We start from the raw sequence: 6,184 nt of genomic DNA on the forward strand, positions 1-6,184 counted from the left end.
TTGTTACAGGGGCGTCTGGGTGGCTCAGTGGGTTAAAGCCTCTGCCTTCAGCTCAGGTCGTGATCCCAGTATCCTGGGATCAAGCCCCACATCGGGCTCCCTGCTAAGCAGGGAGCCTGCTTCCCTTCCTCCCTTCCTCTCTGCCTCTCTGCCTCCTTGTGATCTTTGTCTGTCAAATAAATAAATAAAACCTTTTTTAAAAAAATAAAGATTTTATTCATTTATTTGACAGACAGAGATCACAAGGAGGCAGAGAGGCAGGCGGGGGCAGGGGGAGGTTGGGGGGGAAGAAGGCCCCCCACTGAGCAGAGAGCCCTACTTGGGGCTGATCCCAGGACTTTGAGATCACGACCTCAGCCAAAAGCAGAGGATGGCTCCCTCAGGGCTGGTTCTCCTTCTTATCTCCTCCCAAATCAAAATGCTGGAGTCTCCTAACACCAGCATGTTCTTAGATCTGCAGTTGGGCTTAGCACATTGAAACCTCAATGCTATCTCCTTTGCACTTTGATACCTTTCACTGGAAAATGAGCTTCGTCTGCCCACCCTGGCCATCTGCATCTGCTTCCTGTCATCATGTCACTTCCTACGAGCCTTCAGAGGATCTTCTGCCCTTCTCCTACTGCGTCACTTTGTGGGCTGGTCCTCGCCGCAGTTGTCACCGAAAGTCTGGCAGGTTCTAGGAACGCTCACCATACTTGTGGGAGTGTGGTGGCCCAGAGCGCTCCCTGTCCTCCCACCTTAGATATCTCGAATTTCCTTTTTCTTCTGCACTCTTTGCGAATGATTTGCCTTATACTCCATGGAGTACAGAAATCAATCAGCTTCCCATGAACAAAAGAACCAACTGTACCAAGCATTTCCCTTTTGTTACGAAGACTGGTTAGCTCTGCTCCCTCTTAATACTTTTTTTTTTTTTTAAAGATTTTATTTATTTATTTTACAGACTGAAATCACAAGTAGGCAGAGAGGCAGGCAGAGAGAGAGGAGGAAGGAGGCTCCCTGCTGAGCAGAGAGCCTGATGCGGGGCTCAATCCCATGACCCTGGGACCATGACCTTAGCTGAAGGCAGAGGCTTTAACCCACTGAGCCACCCAGGCGCCCCTCCCTCTTAATACTCAACTTGAGCATCTTACCTCCTTTCTCCTCAAGAACTTGGTACTGCAACTGTTTCCTCTTTCTCCCACAGCCTGGATGGATTTTTTTCCTTTCTGCTGGATCATTGCTATTTGCATACAGTGTTTCCATGCAAACGAAATGCTTCCTCTGACTTCCGCCACCGCCCTGCAGGTGGCTGCTCCTTTTCTCTGTTGTCCTCCCACCAAGGTCTGGGTTCAACTGTTTGTAGTCCCCGTCTTTATTTCCTTAATTTACACTTGCTCCTCCGCCTACTCCGTGCAGGTTTTATTGCCTACGCCACTACTTCACTGAAACTTCCAAGATGACCCGTGAATGACACACGGGCAATAGTCATTAGATATCGGTGACCCCGGGAAGGGCTGTGCCTTTGGACTAGATGCCTCTCTTTAGTGAAGACAACTCCCAAAGAAGCCAACAACTGGGGCAGTCAGTCCTTATTCCTGAAGGGAAGGATGTCACTACCCGTGTTTGTACATGCACAAAACTTTGCATTTAAAAAAAAAGATAAAAGGGTTTTTAAAAAATATGTCAAGGCAAAGGGAAAATGGAAGAGCACAGTCAGGAGAGCTGGATGAAGTCAGGATAAAGTCGGATGGAGTCAGGAATGCATATCAATTTTTGGACTTGAATCGAGGATTTGGATTTGGTTTTCCTAGAGACCAAAGCAAAATGACTTATCAGGATTGCTTGTAAAACTCAAGGTGTCCCCAAGACATATATATGACAGAAACGTGGCATCTCTCCACAGGAGCGTGTGGGAGTATCAGTACCTGGAATGCTGTTAGTGTGTTAGTGTACTGTGCCAGCCTGGAAGGAGGTCACTTCTGGATTCTGTTTTCAACTAGGACCTTGTTCAGTATTTTTTTTTTTTTTAAAGATTTTATTTATTTATTTGACAGAGAGAAATCACAAGTAGATGGAGAGGCAGGCAGAGAGAGGGAGGGAAGCAGGCTCTCCGCTGAGCAGAGAGCCCGATGCGGGACTCGATCCCAGGACTCTGAGATCATGACCTGAGCCAAAGGCAGCGGCCTAACCCACTGAGCCATCCAGGCGCCCTTGTTCAGTATTTTTATTAACCTATTGGAGTATGCCATAGCAAGCATGCTTACGAAGCTTGCATATAACAGAACTTCAGGGGCCACTACTAATGTATTGGGTCACAGAATTGAGATTTATATTTAATAATCTCTTCCAGAATTTCCTATTTTGCAGGCAAACTCACCAGTCTGAAAATTACAAAATCTTTTCCTTTTAAAAAAGTCTATGGGGGCACTGGGTGCCTCACTCGGTTAAGTGTCTGTGTTCAGTTCATGTCATGATCCCAGGATCCTGGGATTGAGCCCCATTTCAGGCTCCCAGCTCAGTGGGGTGTCTACTTCTCTCTCTCCCTCGGCCCTTCCTCCAGCTGGTGCTCTCTCTCAAATAAATAAATAAAAGCTTAAAAAAAAAAAAAAGACTATATGACTTGTGTCTCATTTGGATTGGTCCCTCCCAAAAGGAATGGGGAAAAAAAAAACTACAAGAAACAAATGTCTGGGGCTCCTGGGTGGCTCATTGGGGTAGAGCCTCTGCCTTGGCTCGGGTCATGATCCCGGGGTCCTGGGATCTAGCCCCGCATTGGGCTCTCTACTCAGCGGGGAGCCTGCTTCCTCCTCTCTCTCTCTGTCTATGTCTTTGCCTACTTGTGATCTCTGTCTAATTAAAAAAAAAAAAAACAAAAGAAACAAATGTCAATGACAATGAGATTTATGAACTTATTATTTACATAAGCAACTTTATGGGAAAAGGAACCTGGAGAATATCTAATCATTTGCACGGTCCAAAATTACTTTCATGCTTTATACTTACACACAAGTATTTGTATAGAAATAACGAGGATACGTACTATTTGTATTTACTTTTTTCATTTAATTTTAATCATTGACAGTACTTTTTTTTTTTCAAAGATTTTATTTATTTATTTGACAGAGAAAGGTCACAGGTAGGCAGAGAGGCAGGCAGAGAGAGAGAGAGAGAAGCAGGCTTCCTGCTGAGCAAAGAGCCCCATGTGGGGCTCAATCCCAGGACCCTGAGATCATGACCTGAGCCAAAGGCAGTGGCTTAACCCACTGAGCCACCCAGGCGCCCCCCACTGACAGTACTTTTATGTCTACTTTTCTTAATATTTCATTTTCAAAGCAAAAAAAAAAAAAAAAAAGAAATTGAATAAGGTTAAAAGCAAATGTACTTTAGCTAAGGAACAACAGCACTTGTTCTCCCTCTCCCACTCCCCCTGCTTGTGTTCCCTCTCTCGCGATTTCTCTCTGTCAAAAAAATAAGTAAAATCTTAAAATAACAGAAAAAGAAACAACTGCCCAAGTATAGGGTATGGAAGACCTGATTTAGTAGTACTCCAAGAGAAAATAATTATTTTCACTCATGGCTTTTAGTTTGCCACAAGTTGACTGTTGCTAACTCAGTGGTGTGAGGGTTATTATAATTGTGACCGCATTCTCATGCTGTAAGTACAAGTGATGGAAACAGCCATCATGGCAGGGCTTAAAAATGGACCATGTGCTGCACTGAGCATATTATATATGTTATATTATTTAATCCTTGTTTTGCTGGAAGGTATTACTATCATAGCTACTTTCGGGATGCAGAAATTTTCAGCGATGTGAGCTGGCGGAAGACCAGCTAGAAGCCGGGGACTGGATTTGAATTGAGATCTGTCCCTCTCAGGGAGAGGTGGTTTCTCCAGTGCCTGGCTCAGATCTTGGTACAGTAAAAAACAAGAGATTATCTACAGACCCACGGGGGTGGGGGGGCGCGTTATAGGGGTAGGGGGATAGTGGGAGTGAGGGGGAGACTTCTGAAACCATACCAAATGAAAACTCTTCAAAGGATTTAAAGATGTTTAGCTTGGAGAAGGAAAGACTTAGAAGGCTCATAAAAGAATCTTAAAATATTTGAAGGAAGGGCTGTCATTGGCAAAGAATAATGAGATGATTTTGTCTAACTCCAGAGAGCAGAGGCTGGAAGTTACTAGGAAGCAGACTCCAGAAAGGATATTTTAACAGTTAAGAGTTGTACTGGGGCGCCTAGGTGGCTCAGTGGGTTGAGCCTCTGCCTTAGGCTCAGGACGTGATCTCAGGGTCCTAGGATTGAGTTCCGATTCTGGCTCTCTGCTCAGTGGGGAGCCTGCTTCCTCCCCTCTCTCTCTGCCTGCCTCTCTGCCTGCTTGTGATCTGTCTGACAAATAAATAAATAAAATCTTAAAAAAAAAAAAGGAGTTGTACAAAAAGCAGAATGGTCCGCCTTAACAATTTTCAGAAGAGTTTAAGCAGAGGCTGTATAAACTCTCTGTGGTTGTATGGATCTTCCTATCTAGGGCAAGAAGATGACTCAACCTCTAAGATGACCCTTCCTGCTAGAGACTCCAGATCAGTACTGGAGCTCCTCTAACCTCCTGCTCAAGTTCCCCATCTTGAAGTTTTCTCTGACACGCACAGCCCCCAGTGATTGGTTCCCTCCCCCTTGTATCTCAAGGCTACATTCCTTTGAGGGTAAAGAACAGAACTTTGCACATGGCAGGCACCCAAGGATTTGTTTCGATTTAGTAACATGAGGTTCCTTTTGGTAACATATTGTCTTGTTTCCTGTATTAAGTCTTGAAAGTAGAGAGTAAGCCATTTGAAGTCAAAGACTGTGATTTATATTTATCTGTATTTCCTTCCCTATAGCACCCACCAGGCGCTTGATAACCATTATTTTATTTTTTTTTTAAATTTTATTTAGGGGCGCCTGGGTGGCTCAGTGGGTTAAGCCGCTGCCTTCGGCTCAGGTCATGATCTCAGGGTCCTGGGATCGAGTCCCGCATCGGGCTCTCTGCTCAGCAGGGAGCCTGCTTCCCTCTCTCTCTCTCTCTCTCTCTCTGCCTGCCTCTCCATCTACTTGTGATTTCTCTCTGTCAAATAAATAAATAAAATCTTTTAAAAAAAATTTTTATTTATTTGATAGAGACACAGAGAAAGAGAGAATACAAGCAGGGGAAGTGAGAGAGGGCGAAGCAACTTCCCATGAAGCAGGGAGCCCAATGCGGGGCTCTATCCCAGGACCCCAGGATCATGACCTGAGCCAAAGGCAGAGCTTAATGACTGAGCCCCCCAGGTGCCCTGATAACCATTGTTTTAAACTGAGTGGAACTAGAGCGGACCAAGGATTGATAGAAAAAGTGGGAGAAGCAAAAGGTTGAAAAATATTACCATTTTGCATAAAGGTGTGGGCTTCTTACTTGCAATGCAATAATGTTCAGGAATTTGTCCAACATGCAAGATCTGTTAAAATTAAATCATTGTAGGGTCACCTGGCTGGCTCAGTGGGTTAAAGCCTCTGCCTTTGGCTCAGGTCATGGGCCCAGGGTCCTGGGATTGAGCCCTGCATTGGGCTCTCTGCTCAGCGGGAAGCCTGCCTCCCCCTCTCTGCCTGCTTCTCTGCCTGCTTGAGATCTCTCTCTGTCAAATAAAGAAATAAAATATTTTAAAAAATTAAACCATTGTAAAATAAAAGCTAGAAATAGTAAAGATGTTGAGCATGAGTTTCAATGAAAAGAGACACAATATAAGAGGAAGCTAGAGTATTAACACAGCCTCTGGCAAGAGGGGGCGTAGCACCCAACTTAGTCACAGAGAGAACAACAATTTTAAAATGCAGGGCTCTGCTGATGGATGGAACATGGGTAAGGGACAACTGCCGTCACTCACAGCGAGGTTTACAGAACATCTGTCTGTAGGTCCATTTGTATCACCTGGGTGTGTCTGGTGTATATATTGGGTGTTGAAAGTTCTTGAGAGAATATAATCCTGCTTTACCCACTTTGGGGCTGAAGTCTCCCTTCCCCTTCTCCTTCCTTTCTTCTGTGTAGTCCGCTCCAAGCTTAATGCTGTGAATGGGGTCCGGGGTTGGAGAATTCTGTCAAGGTATCATTCCACTTACGTCCCAGTCCTCTCCCCATACCCCCCCCCCCTTTTAAAAGATTTTACTTGTTTATTTATTTTTAAATTAAAAA

This window comes from Mustela putorius, unplaced genomic scaffold, assembly GCF_011764305.1.
Source record: "Mustela putorius furo isolate JIRA1106 unplaced genomic scaffold, ASM1176430v1.1 tig00000997_pilon_pilon_pilon, whole genome shotgun sequence".
NCBI classification, from domain to species: domain Eukaryota; kingdom Metazoa; phylum Chordata; class Mammalia; order Carnivora; family Mustelidae; genus Mustela; species Mustela putorius.